At 47.7% G+C, this 13,754-nt stretch overlaps 1 protein-coding gene across 12 annotated transcripts in view; it reads left to right on the plus strand.

The window, feature by feature from the left end:
* Positions 1-13,754, plus strand: part of ATXN7L1 (ataxin 7 like 1) — a 274,608-nt gene that overhangs the window by 181,625 nt on the left and 79,229 nt on the right. The window contains exon 1 of one of the 12 annotated variants that reach the window (XM_010344433.3): positions 589-13,120. The exons of the other annotated variants lie outside the window; for them this stretch is intronic. The gene's annotated coding sequence lies outside the window, so the exon portion shown is untranslated. Of the gene's footprint in view, positions 1-588; positions 13,121-13,754 lie in introns of those variants that run through there. 12 annotated transcript variants of the gene reach the window in all.

Here is a 13,754-nt window from a genome sequence, read left to right on the forward strand (position 1 = left end):
AAGGGTTTCCTGTAATATTTACTAGAACAGTTGGCTAAAAATTGCCGTGCTTGGCCCACTGAATGGCTGTGTAATTAAATCAGCCCTTGATATTGTACCTTGAGCACCTCCCATCTCCGAGGCTGCCTCTCCTGGAATTTGCATGGGTAAGTAGCGCGTTCATCAGCATAATGAGTGTGGAGTCCCAGTCTAATGGTCGGGGAGAACCGCGTAAATGAGACACTTCATTGTGCCTCCGGTTAAATATTGTAAACTAAACAAGTCGAAAAAGAAGCGGAAGACAACAAACATCATTTAGGCCTCATGGAAGGCCCTCTGAGGAGCGGGTCTGCTTAGATCCAGGGCTTAGAGTCCCACACAGATGATCCCAACCCCCACCTCCAGCATCACTGACTCACATGTGAATGAGAACGGACAGTGAAAACGGAAATTTCCAAGGTGGTAAATGTGACCATTAGGCTGAGGCTTGACATAGTTCTTACTGCTGAGTGCTGTCAAGAGCGGATTTCTTTTCTCCTCCATGTTTCTCTCATTCATATAAAAGTGCCTTTTTTTTTTTTTTTTTTTTTTTTTTTTTTGTCTCTAACCTTGCAGAGAATAATGATGAGGCTGCCTTGCTTTCGGTCTTTGATGTTTAGAGTGTGTCCCGTGCTTTCTCACGCTGGCCCCACCACCAAGCTGGCGGGGTCCAAGTCCAGCCCTTTGGCCCTAGTAGGAAAAGCCTGGCTTTGGAGCCTAGCTCACACAGGGGAGCTGAGAGGCTAGAACTCAGGCTCAGACATGATCCTGCAGACCTTCGCCTCCTCATGCCCCATCTGCTCTGGGCTAACTGGCTACAACCCGATGCTAAGGGACTCTTATAATGTGATTCAAATCTGCCCCTGTGGATGAGGCCCCTGTCCACTTCTCTGAGCCTCCTCTGTATGTCAGGTTGGGACAGGGAGGACCTTAGACCCACCTTCGGAAGGCCACAGGCTTGAGGCGTGTGTGTTGGTTTGTATCTTTCTCAGCTAGGAATGATTATGGGGGCTCCCACCCCGCTGTGTCAATAACCCCCATAGCCAAAGTGAATGGAAAGAGGTGAAGAGAACTTACAGGCTTTATGTTGGAGCTGGGGAGAATGGCAGTAAATACCAAAAGGTTTTTGCATTTGAATGGGCTAAACCCGCCCACCCTGCCATCCTTGGGAAAGTAAAGGCCCCTCAGCTCTGTCTCCTAGAGCACATCGCCCCTCCCAGCCCCTGCAGACATTGGCCTGCTAATACCTTAGAAACACCCTCCTTCCTCACTCTGATTCTTCCCTCCAGCCTAGCCCTGATGACGTAGCTGCTGTTTAAATGTCATTGATTGAGAGCATCTGGACCGCTTAGCAGCAGTGAGCATTCATGAGCCCACCTCTTCTCTCTTGGCCCCGGGGAAGTGGTTCTGTCCACCCTACACTCAGGGAAGACCCAAGCATCCAGGCAGAACCTAGAGACCAGTGAATTCCCAGCCATAAGGCAGCACTGGGCCACATGGTCCATGTAATTCTGTCAAACCTGTGAGAGTCTGCTAGCAGCCGACTTTGCCATTAGTCCATTCACCCCTCCCCAGGACTTGTCTTTTCTGGAAAAACAGCCATGACATGTAGATGAATCAGGACCAGGAATCAGATGACTTTTTGGGTAAAAGGTGAAACAGGAAAGTAAGCTGATAAAAGGAGTTGGTCACTGCCAATCTATCGCCTGGAATCACACCTTTTCAGCCCAGCTACTCGCACCTGCTCCGTGTACTTGTAGACTACCTCAGCCTCAGGGCTCCAGGACAGGCAGGCTTTGCCAGGCGTCAGGGATTGGGAGATCTGCCCCACCATGACCTTGCTGTTACTGACCATGGGTTCTTGGGCCCTTTGTGCAATAGAAATTGACACGAGGCCAGCCGGGCGCGGTGGCTCAAGCCTGTAATCCCAGCACTTTGGGAGGCTGAGGCAGGTGGATCACGAGGTCAAGAGATCGAGACCAACCTGGTCAACATGGTGAAACACCGTCTCTACTAAAAATATAAAAAATTAGCTGGGTATGGTGGCGCATGCCTATAATCCCAGCTACTCAGGAGGCTGAGGCAGGAGAATTGCCTGAACCCAGGAGGCGGAGGTTGCGGTGAGCCGAGATCACGCCATTGCACTCCAGCCTGGATAACAAGAGCGAAAGTCCGTCTCAAAAAAAAAAAGAAAGAAAGAAAAAAGAAATTGACATGAGGCCAAAAGTGTCTTCCCAGACAAGTCTTCACTGGACCTTATGCCCAGGCATAACGGAGAAAGAGAATTCCCCGACTGACTCTCCGAAAAGAGCCGATTGGGAATTTATTTTTTTGACACAGGGTCTTGCTCTGTTGCCTGGGCTAGGGTGCAGTGGCACGATTATGGCTCACTGCAACCTCTACCTCCTGGGACCATGTGATCTTCACACCTCACTTCCTAAGTAGCTGGGGCTACAGGCACGTGCTACTATGCCCAGCTAATTTATGTATTTTTAGTAGAGATGAGGTTTTCCCCATGTTGCCCAGGCTGGTCTCAAATTCCTGAGCTCAAATCATCGCCCACCTCAGCCTCCCAAAGTGCTGGGATTACAGACATGAGCTACCGCACCCGGCCCCAGTTGAGATTTTTTGTTAGGCAAAGTACGGGAATTGATATCAGGGTCAGGTATGCAGGCTGGGCTGGGCAAAACGTGCGAGGGGTAGGGTATGCAAGTCAACGTACCTGGTTGTGTTGATTACTCATGGGCCACCAGGTGGACCGACCAGCGACGACAAGGCTGTAAATCAGTTGTTCAGCATTCCTTCCTGAGGTGGGACACTCCACAACCTTGGTTCCGTATTTTGGATCTTTTAAGTCCAGTTCCTGGAATTCTTTAAGTAAAAGGCATGGTTAAACATTATGAGGGCACCAAAGAGCAATATAGAATGGTTCCTGTCTTCGTAGGACTGAAGTGTTGGGGTGAGTGGGCATGGTGTCAGCGAGGTGGTGGTGTGGGTGTCGTGGTCAGTGGGAATGAATGAAAGAATGCCCTCGTGTGGGTAGCTGCAGCCAGGCCGCATTCCTGCTCAGTCACACAGCCCAAGGAGGGTGCTTCCGAACTGCACCTGGGCCTCTACCTCCATCCCATGCTTTTTCTCCCCGATCTGGCGAACATGCGTGTTTTTTAGGTGAACCAATTGCCCTGGTATGATAGGGCTGTCAAAACAAAATGTGACAGCCTGGGTGGCTTCAACAACCGCAGTTTATTCTCTCACAGTTCTGAAAGCTGGAGGTCCAAGATTCAGGTGCCAGCAGGTTTGTTTTCTCCTGAGGTCTCTTCTTGGCCTGCAGATGGCCGCCCTCTTGCCGCCTCTTCATGTGGTCCACCCTCTGGACCTGTGCCCTTGGCATCCCCTCCTTTCCTTAAGGACACCTGTGTCCTACCAGATTAGGGCCCCTTCCTAGTGGCCTCATTTTAACTTAGTCACCTCTTCAAAGACTTTCCCTCCAAATGTGCTTACTAGGGATTCCCGGGTACTAGGGATTAAGACTCCAACATAGGAAGTCTGAAGTGGACAAATTTAACCCATAATCGACCAAGCCAGGTCCTGCCTCAGTATCAGAACATTGTAGGAACCTCCATGCTGTACAGATTCATCTGTGAGTTTATTCCCCTCATGCAGGAGTTTATAGAACCAGGCGCCATCTCTATGTGGGTGCATAGTCAAAGGAAATGTGATGAGCGAAAGACAGGAATATGTTTTAAAGTCGTCAGTGGCTGTGAAAGACTAAGTTAGCTTCCATGTGGCTGATGATGATTCTTAGATGATGTGGCAGCCCGCCTGTCTCCAGAGAGACTCTTGTTAGGGGTAGGTTGAGTAAGGGTAGCTTGTGGACCTGTAGGCTCCAGAAACTATGTCAGGAATTGTTACCTTCCCTTCTGCGCCCCTTCCCTCCCACCTCCTTTCTGGACCAACTTCCTGATCTGTTAATAGATTCATTGGCATAAACCTCTCAGTGTCTTGCCAACAATTACATATAGATACAGACGGTGCCTGACTTACAATGGTTTGACTTACAATTTTTTGGTTTCAAGGTGGTACAGATGTAACATGCCTTCAGTAGAAATGGTGCTTTAAGTACCCATTAAGTACCCATGTAACCATTCTGTTTTTCATTTTCAGTACAGTATTCAATACCTTACATGAGATATTCAGCACTTTATTATGAAAGAGGTTTTGTGTTAGGGGATTCTGCCCAACTGTAGGTTATGTTTTGAGCACATTTAAGATAGAGTAGGCTAAGGCTGTGATGTTCAGTAGGTTATTGCATTAAATGCTTTTTCTTTTTTTTTTTTTTGGCGATGGAGTTTTGCCCTTGTTGCCGAGGCTGGAGTGCAGTGGCATGATCTTGGCTCACTGCAACTTCCACCATCCAGGTTCAAGCAATTTTCCTGCCTCAGCCTCCCCAGTAGCTGGGATTACAGGCACCCACCACCATGCCCAGCTTATTTTTGTATTTTTAGTAGAGACGGGGTTTCACCATGTTGGTCAGGCTGTTCTCGAACTCCTGACCTCAGGTAATCCAACCACCTGGGCCTCCCAAAGTGCTGGGATTACAGGCTTGAGCCGCCGTGCTGGTCCTTAAATGTATTTTTGACTTATGATATTTTCAATTTATGATGAGTTTATCCAGATATAACCCCATCGTAAGTCAGAGAACATCTCTGTGTATATATATATTTTTAATCTGCCCTTAGCATTGATTCCCCCTGGAAGTTGGGAGTCTAACCTTAGATGGATGAGGAGTGGGAAATTCATTTATGTCAGTTACTGCCTCCCATCTTAATGCTGCTCTCGTCCCAGGGGCATGTGGTTGGCCATGCCACTTCCTCTCCTTCTTCCCCTGCTGTGGGATATCCTTGACACTGAGATTCTAAGGGCCAACAGGTGGCCGCTGACCTTGCTTTGCAAAATGTTTCCAAGATTGCTTTTAGCGAAGACCATCTTCTCCTTGAAGACATCAACATCCTCAGCTGGGGTGAGAACAGGGTTTCTGAGGACCTGCCCTGAGAATGTCAGAGCCTAAAGCCTGGTGTTGTTAGAAACCACCATCAGGGTGGACGCTCAGGGACTGGGTGGGGTCAAGCCATAGGGGAGCTAAAAGCAACCCTCGCGGCCCTTCATCACCTGCCGGTTCCCTGCTGCTGATACTCAGGTCCTGGTCTCAGCAAGGGGACCGTGGAGAGACACTGTGTTCTCACAGGCTGAGGGGCCCCCCTGTAAGCATGGTTGGAAGACCCATTACTTTTTCTTTATTAGCCAGCTGCAGCTCTGTTCTGAGATGAAAAAGTGGGTAACTGCTACCGGGAGAGATCAGGAATCTCATTATTGCAGTAATCCAGCTGCTGTGTGCTGAAAGACCTGTTCCTCCTGGCAGCCTGAGGACATCTGTCGGTTCCTCCTTGGCTTCACAGACAGGTTTCTGCCAATGGAAATGGTATCTTGACTTATTTGTAACAGTAATCATCATACTCTTCTTTCATGTTTACATAGTCTGACTCAACTTTGAAACCTCTTTTACATGCCTGATGTCATTGACTCCTCCCTATAGCGATGGAGGCGGCAGGTACTGCTAACCTCAGCATGGACATTCTGGAAGGAGAGTCAGGATTTAGACTCCAGCTCTTGGATGTCAGTGCTCCTTCTATTGATTACAGCTTTCTTTCTTTTTTTTTTTTTTTTTTTTTTTTTTTTTTTTGAGATGGAGTTTTGCTCTTGTTGCCCAGGCTGGAGTACAATGGCACAATCTCGGCTCACCGCAACCTCCACCTCCCGGGTTCAGGTGATTCTCCTGCCTCAACCTCCCAAGTAGCTGGGATTATAGGCATGTGCTACCACGCCTGGCTAATTTTGTATTTTTGGTAGAGACAGGGTTTCTCCATGTTGGCCAGGCTGGTCTTGAACTCCCAACTTCAGGTGATCCACCCACCTCAGTCTACCAAAGTGCTGGGATTACAGGCGTGAGCCACTGCGCCTGGCATGATTACAGCTTTCTAATGGCTATATATGGTTGCCAATAAGGAAGATAGCTTGTCTGGGAGTTGCAAAACCATTTATTATTATTATTATATCTCTTCTCAGTAATAAAGGCAGTGTTGGACTGCTCATTGTGTGTAATATCCACTTGAAGAGCTTCACATTTAACCTTCATAACCAACAGTAAGAGAAGGGCTATCCTTAGTCCCATCCGTCAAGTCACCCACGAGATCCTACCAGGAAGATAAAGAAATGTGGGCCATATGAGACACCTGCCCTGAATGGCACATGGTTCAGTACAACCACACCTCAAGAGCGCTGTTCACAGGCCACTGTCACCCTGAGGGATGTATCGAGGTGCCTACTTGGGCCCGTTCTCTTCCACGTGTGTCTGAGCACTTGGAAGGATATTGGCATTAATGGCAGGCCGATCGAGTTTTCAGGTGGTAGATCTGGGAGGGAAAGCAGATTATGTTAATGAATTAGAGTCCAAAAAGATCTCAACAGACTGGAGCAGTAGACTGAATCCAACAAGATGACATTTTTAAAGGATACCTGTGGATATGCAGCTTGGCAGCAAAATGTGTGAAATAAAACTTAGGGATGAGGCAGCTGTCAGAAATTTAAAAATCTAGATTGGATCTCTAGCTACATTAATAGGAGAATAAAGTCCAGGACAGAACACAAGGAGCTGGTCAAACCCCCCCGTAACCCTGAGTTCCGTGGTCTGGGAAGAACAACAGCAGCCAAGAAAACCGAGACCAGGGAGTCACGAAGATGCTGTTTTGTGAGGAGCAGGTTAAGATGTCTCAGGGTGTTTAGCCTGAGAGAAGGAAGTTTCAAGGAACAAATATTTGGCAAGATGTTCCACGGAAGGGGGATTAGACTGGTTCATAGTGACTCCCACAATGCGGGCATGGCATTCGTGAGTGGCCATTACATGGGAGCTTGGCATAAGGGAGAACTCTCCAACAGTCGGGACTGAACTCGGGAGGTGCCACTAAACTGGCACACCGCTTACCTGGCGCAACACTCACTTGGCTTGCTGCTTGCCTGATGCACCACCCTAGATGGAGCCTGCAGTGAAGCTGTGCCTGGCAGCCCCTGGGCGAGAGTGTGGGTGAGCCGCTGCACTCCTGGAGAAGGGGGCCTGCAGAGAATGCTTACCTGTGGGGTTTCTCTTGCCTGTTGAGAGTCTGTTGGTCCCAACTTCAAGGTCTAAGACTTGGGTCCGTGGGGGAGTGATGATCCCTTTATGAAAATGATGGCTGTATCAGGGATGAATCAGCAGGTTGGCAGGAGAAGAGCTGGGCCTCAGGGTCCCATTTGTAAATAGCTAGTGGAGCCTGTGTGCGTGTGTGTGTGTGTGTGTGTGTGTGTGTGTGTGTGTGTGTGTATGGTGGTGGTGGTGGTAGTGGTGGTGCTGGTTGTTTGAATTCAGGGTTTTTGTTTGTTTTGAGATGGAATCTCAGTCTGTCGCCCATGCTGGAGTGCAGTGGCACAATCTCAGTTCACAACCTCCACCTCCCAGGTTCAAGCGATTCTCCTGCCTCAACCCTCTGAGTAGCTGGGATTACAAGTGTGCGCCACCACACCCAGCTAATTTTTGTATTTTTAGTAGACGCAAGGTTTCACCATATTGGCCAGATGGGTCTAGAACTGCTGACCTCAAGGGATCTGCCCCCCTTGACCTCCCAGAGTTCTGGGATTGCAGGCGTGAGCCACCCTGCCTGGCCCTGAATTCAGGTTTTCTTTATTTTACGAAGTAAGGGCACCAAAACAGGAACAACGCCCAGTAGAGAGTAACAAAGCTGTCACAACCAATCTATCTTCACTATCAATACGTAAAGGAGATTCTAATGCAGAAACATAGAGAGGACATAAACTTTGAAAAATCTGTATGCACATGTGCATATATGTGCATGTTTGTTTATATATCACATTGTTTAAGACAAATTAACATTTCTTTGTAGACCCAAATTGGTAGCGTTTGGGAACTGCTGTCTTAGAGTGCCTGTTTGCTGTATCCTGCTGGCTGCCTTAATTACCGTAACGTAAAAATTACCTCCTTTAAGTGATTCCAGAAAGGGTTTTAAAGGTAACTCAGTTATCTTGAAACTAATTGTTCTGCTGTAGATTATCCTTGCTCTTTCTTTCTGCAGGCTTTTTTAAAATTGGGATGAAATTCACCAAACATAAAACTAACCGTTTTAAACTGAACAATTCAGTGGCATTTAGTACACTGGCAACATTGCGCAACCACCACTTCTATCTAGTTCCAAAGTGTTTCATCACTTTAAAATAAAGCTTCATACCCATTAAGCAGTTACCCACCCGCCATCATACAGACCCTGCTAATCATCAGTCTGCTTTTCGTATCTGTAGATTTACCTATTCCGTTTTCTTTAAATGGAATCATATAATATATATACATATGTTTATATATATATACACATATACATAAAATATAGATATGTAAAACCTTTTGTGTCTGGCTTCTTTCACTTACCATCATGTTGTTGAGACTCATTTGTGTTGTAGTATGTATCATGCGTGCTTCATTCCTTTTTATGGCTGAGTATTCTTTTGTTTTATGTATATAGTACCGTTTTTGTTTATCCGCTCATCTATGGATGGGCATTTAGGTCGTTTCCAACTTTTTGGCTCTTCTGAGTAGAGCAGCTATGAACATTTGTGGACACAGATTTCTGTGAGTATCTGTTTTCAGTTCCTTTGGATATATACCTAGGAGTAGAATTTTGGTCCATATGGTCATTCTATATTTAACTCTTTTTATTTGAAAGAATTAATTGTGGTGAAATACACGTAATGTGACATTTACCCATCTTAACTTTTTTTTTTTTTTTGAGACGGAGTTTCGCTCTTGTTACCCAGGCTGGAGTGCAATGGCGCGATCTCGGCTCACTGCAACCTCCGCCTCCTGGGTTCAGGCAATTCTCCTGCCTCAGCCTCCTGAGTAGCTGGGATTACAAGCACGCACCACCATGCCCAGCTAATTTTTTGTATTTTTAGTAGAGACAGGGTTTCACCATGTTGACCAGGATGGTCTCAATCTCTTGACCTCGTGATCCACCCACCTCGGCCTCCCAAAGTGCTGGGATTACAGGCTTGAGCCACCGCGCCCGGCCCCTATCTTAATTTTTAACGTACCCTTCTGTGGCATTAAGTATCTTCACATTGTTATGCAACCATCACCACCATCCTCCCCTGAACTCTTTGCTCTGTGTGTGTGTGTGTTGTTGTTGTTGTTGTTGTTGTTGTTGTTGTTGTTTTGAGATAGCATCTAGTTCTGTCACCAAAGCTGGAGTACAGTGATCTCGGCTCACCGCAACCTCCACCTCCTAGGTTCAAGCAATTCTCCTGCCTCAGCCTCCTGAGTAGCTGGGATTACAGGCACACACCACCACGCCCAGCTAATTTTTTGTATTTTTAGCAGAGACGGGGTTTCACCATGTTGACCAGGATGGTCTCGATCTCTTGACCTCGTGATCCACCCACCTCGGCCTCCCAAAGTGCTGGGATTACAGGCTTGAGCCACCGCGCCCGGCCCCTATCTTAATTTTTAACGTACCCTTCTGTGGCATTAAGTATCTTCACATTGTTATGCAACCATCACCACCATCCTGTCCTGAACTCTTTGTTGTGTGTGTGTGTGTGTGTGTGTGTGTGTGTGTGTGTGTTGTTGTTGTTTTTTTTTGGTTTTTTGTTTTGTTTTTTTGAGATAGCATCTAGTTCTGTCACCAAAGCTGGAGTACAGTGATCTTGGCTCACTGCAGCCTCCACCTCCTGGGTGTAAGCCGTCCTCCGACCTCAGCCTCCCGAGTAGCTGGGACTACAGGTGCACGCCACCACACCCAGCTAATTTTTGTATTTTTTGTAGAGGCAAAGTTTTGCCATGTTACTCAGACTGGTGTCAATCTCCTGAGGTCAAAGGATCCTCCTATCCCAGCCTCTCAAAATGCTGGGATTACAGGTGTGAGCCACTGTGCCCAGCCTTCTCCTGAACTCTTGATCTTGGAAAACTGAAACTCTGTACCCATTGAAAAATAACTCCCCATTCCTCCTCCCTTGCAAGCCCTGGCAGCCGCCATTCTGTCTATGAATTTGACTATCTCTAGTACCTCATATGAGTGGAATGACACATTATTTGTCTTTTTGCGACTGGAATATTTCACTTAGCATAGTGTCCCCGAGGTTTGTCCAGGTTGTAGCATGTGTCAAAATTTCTTTTATGGCTGAATAACATTCCATTATGGATATATACCACGTTTGTTTCTCTGTTCATTCATTGATAGACACTTGAGTTGCTTCCACCTTTTAGCTATTGTGAATAATACTGAGATATCAGTTCTTTTGTGTGTAGATCCAGAAGTGACATTGCTAGATCATGTGATGACTCTGATTCTTTAAGGAACCACCATGTTCTTCTTCATAGTGGCTTCACCGTTTTGCATTCCCACCAACAGTGCACAAGGGGTCCAGTCTCCCCGCATCCTCACCAAGACTTATTTTCATTTTTGTTTAACAGTCATCCCAGTGGGTGTGAAATGATAAGTCACTGTGATTGCGATTTGCACATCCCTAATGACTAGTGACTGGAGAGCATTTTTTCATATGCTCGTCAGCCATCTGTATATCTTCTTTAGAGGAAAACTGTCTATTCAAGTCTTTTGCCCTTTTTCTTTTCTTTTGTTTTTGTTTTTGTTTTTGTTTTTGTTTTTGTTTTTGAGACCGAGTCTTGCTCTGTCACCCAGGCTGGAGTGCAGTGGCACGATCTTGGCTCACTGCAACCTCCTGGGTTCAAGCTGTTCTCCTGCCTCAGCCTCCTGAGTGGCTGGGACTATAGGTGTGCACCACCACACCCCGGTAATTTTTGTATCTTTAGTACAGATGGGGTTTCACCCTATTGGCCAGGCTGGTCTCGAACTCCTGACCTCGTGATCTACGCACCTCAGCCTCCCAAAGTGATGAAATCACAGGTGTGAGCCACCATGCCCAGCCCTTTGCCCATTTTTGAATTGGGTTGAGCCTGCCTGTATTTTATTTAGAGTTATGTTTCTAAACTTGCTGCTCTTCAGAAGCTTGAATAAATATTGCATCTTATTCTCTTAAGCCACATGTTTGCTGCAAACTTAGGCTGCCTGAGGTGTAAGGCCACCAGGAGGAGCCTACATGGGCACCCGAGATGAGGAGAGAGGGCAGGGTTGCAAAAGGCAGGGGCTAGTGCTCTAGAAGGTCCAGATGGTTCTGGAAGAGCTGGCCCAAGGGCAGCTGTTCCCATCTCCGTTTTCCAGGTCATCCTGGAATTCTTTGCAGATATATTAGGAAAGCAACTCACGTTTGTCTCTGGAAAGACTCGGGTTCCCAGGGCTGAGGCCTGCCCTTTCATCTGTGTTTCTTCTAAACATTGCAACATCCAGCAGGCCTCTACTCCACAGTCCCCTGGGTGAGTGAAATGTGCCTAAGGGCCCTTGCCCTGCTAGCCTTTGCTGACAGCCTAACTCTTGGGAGCAGACAGTCTCCAGCCAAAGCTGCAAATGACTGAAAAGGAGGGCTGGGGAGATGGGCGGTCAGCTTCCGCCCCCTCGGGACCCCCCAGCTACATTCCAAACAAATAGTTCTGCTTTGCCAGCCAGCACAGCTCCCTCCCAATCTGAAACCGATGAATTCTCCTCAATTCTGGGAAGAAATTCTCTCAACAAGAGGGGAAAATGATGCCAAGAACCCAGAAGTCCAAAGTCATGTTCTCCCAGAATAATTTTCCCACGGGAGCCTCACTGTCTCTGGCTTTGGTTATGTTTTGAAGTGGCTGAAGAGATGGTCCCAACAGGCTACCTTACATAGGCAGTCATTATAATGACCTCTCTATTCTCGCTAATGCCTAGTAGGCTCTCCCTGGCTTGTGTGTGCCAGGAGCAAACGTGTGAGCGTGACATGAGGAGATGTGTCTTCCCACAGTCCAAAATTCTCCAGGAAAGTCAAACTTTCTGAGTCTTGGAAAACTTTTGTATCTTAAAGGTTTGTGTTGAATTCTCTTTACTAAAAGGCATATACCCCTTAGCCAGGGTTGATTTAATATTCATCGGTTAATAACCAGGTTTTACAAAGAAATGTCGAATGCCACACCGTCTACAATGTCCTAGTAGAAGATAAAGATGCGCAAAACATACTTTGCCAATTTTTTTTTTAATTGAGGTGAAATTTGCATCACAGAAAATTAACCGTTTTAAAGTGTGCAATTCAGTGGTATCAAGTACATTCACAATGTTGGGCAACCAGCAGCCCCCAAAGGAGACCCTGTGCCCGTTAAGCTACCCCCGCCTTCTGCAAGCCTGCCCCTGACAACCACAAGTCTCCATCCATCTCTGTGATTTCACCTATTCTGGACATTTCATGTGAAGGGAATCATGTAACATGTGGCCTTTGTGAGCCGTGTTTGGCTAGGCATTCTCCCCCCTCCCAAGTCTGCAGTTTTTGGTCAAGACCAGGGAGGAAACTTTCTAAATATCCAGAATGAATGAAAGCTCCCTGCTTAAATCAATAGTTCCAACCACCCACAAAAGCATTTTCCAATCATTATAATGACCACTCTAACGCATAGTGCCAGGTATTGAAGTGGACTCTGCCTATCAGGATGGACGGGCCAGAGCGAACGGGGAGTGGGAATGCCCGAGGCATCTTCAGGCTGCCTGGGGACCCTGGATCCAGGCCAGCCAGCCAGCAGCTCCAGGGCTGTGGTAAGGCCCAGCCCTGCACACACAGCATTGGCTCTTATGCACCTCTGAGGAGCCTGCTGCTTCTGACCACACCTCGTGTGTGCAGTTCAGGAAAACCCAAGTTCATCTGCCAAATTCAGGATACAACCCTGACTTTTCCGGGCTTTTCTTTCTGCCTTTCCCTAATCTCATTTGGGCGTGCTCTCTTAAAGGGGAAGCGGTGCGTTCTGACTGGCCAGGGCCCTTATCCAGGAGCCAGGAAACATCTACTACCACGAGTCGCGTTGCCCAGCGTGTCACTGGCTCAGCCTCCTTATCCAAACGGCAAGGCAGCCTCCCCGGGATGTGTAAGTGTGAGCGCAGGGCACGAGGGCCACACAGGACGGCGTGGGGCTGGGCGCAGGTCACGGAACAGAGAGCCTGGCAGGCGGAGCATGCTGGCAGCCCACGAGCCATTTAGCAAGATGAGTGTTAGCATAGACAGTGCTCTCGCTCTGTGGGCTGGAGCTGGAGCCGAGACAGGGCTGAGGCGGGGAGCGGGGAGAGTGGCTGCCTCAGAAAGAGGTCAGGAGTAGGAGGCTGGGTTGGGGACCAGTCTATTTTGGACAGCCCTTCTGGATGCACCAGCCTCGGGCCTGAAAAGGAGTGGAGTGGAAAATTTTCCAGCACACCTTTCAGAGCACCGGGAAGCCAGCTGCGGTGAACCTTGCCCGCGTGTCAACCCCACTTCCCCGCGTTTATGTCCATGTATTTATCTACTCAGCCGTTGCGTTTCTTTGTTGTTGTTCTATGCAATTTGTGTTAAGACGTGTTTGGGGTCCTTTCTATTCAAACTGCATAAATTGCTTGAAACGAGCACCCTGGTTTTTTCCTTCTTTCCTGGCCACGCATGGTCCTTGTTCAGTGCGTGCCCGCTGCAGGCCCTGAATCAACACGGGCGTCTGGCCCACAGGTGGACCGACCGGCTCACTAGGATGCTGG

The sequence above is a fragment of the Saimiri boliviensis genome, chromosome 10 (assembly GCF_048565385.1).
Source record: "Saimiri boliviensis isolate mSaiBol1 chromosome 10, mSaiBol1.pri, whole genome shotgun sequence".
Lineage (NCBI taxonomy): Eukaryota > Metazoa > Chordata > Mammalia > Primates > Cebidae > Saimiri > Saimiri boliviensis.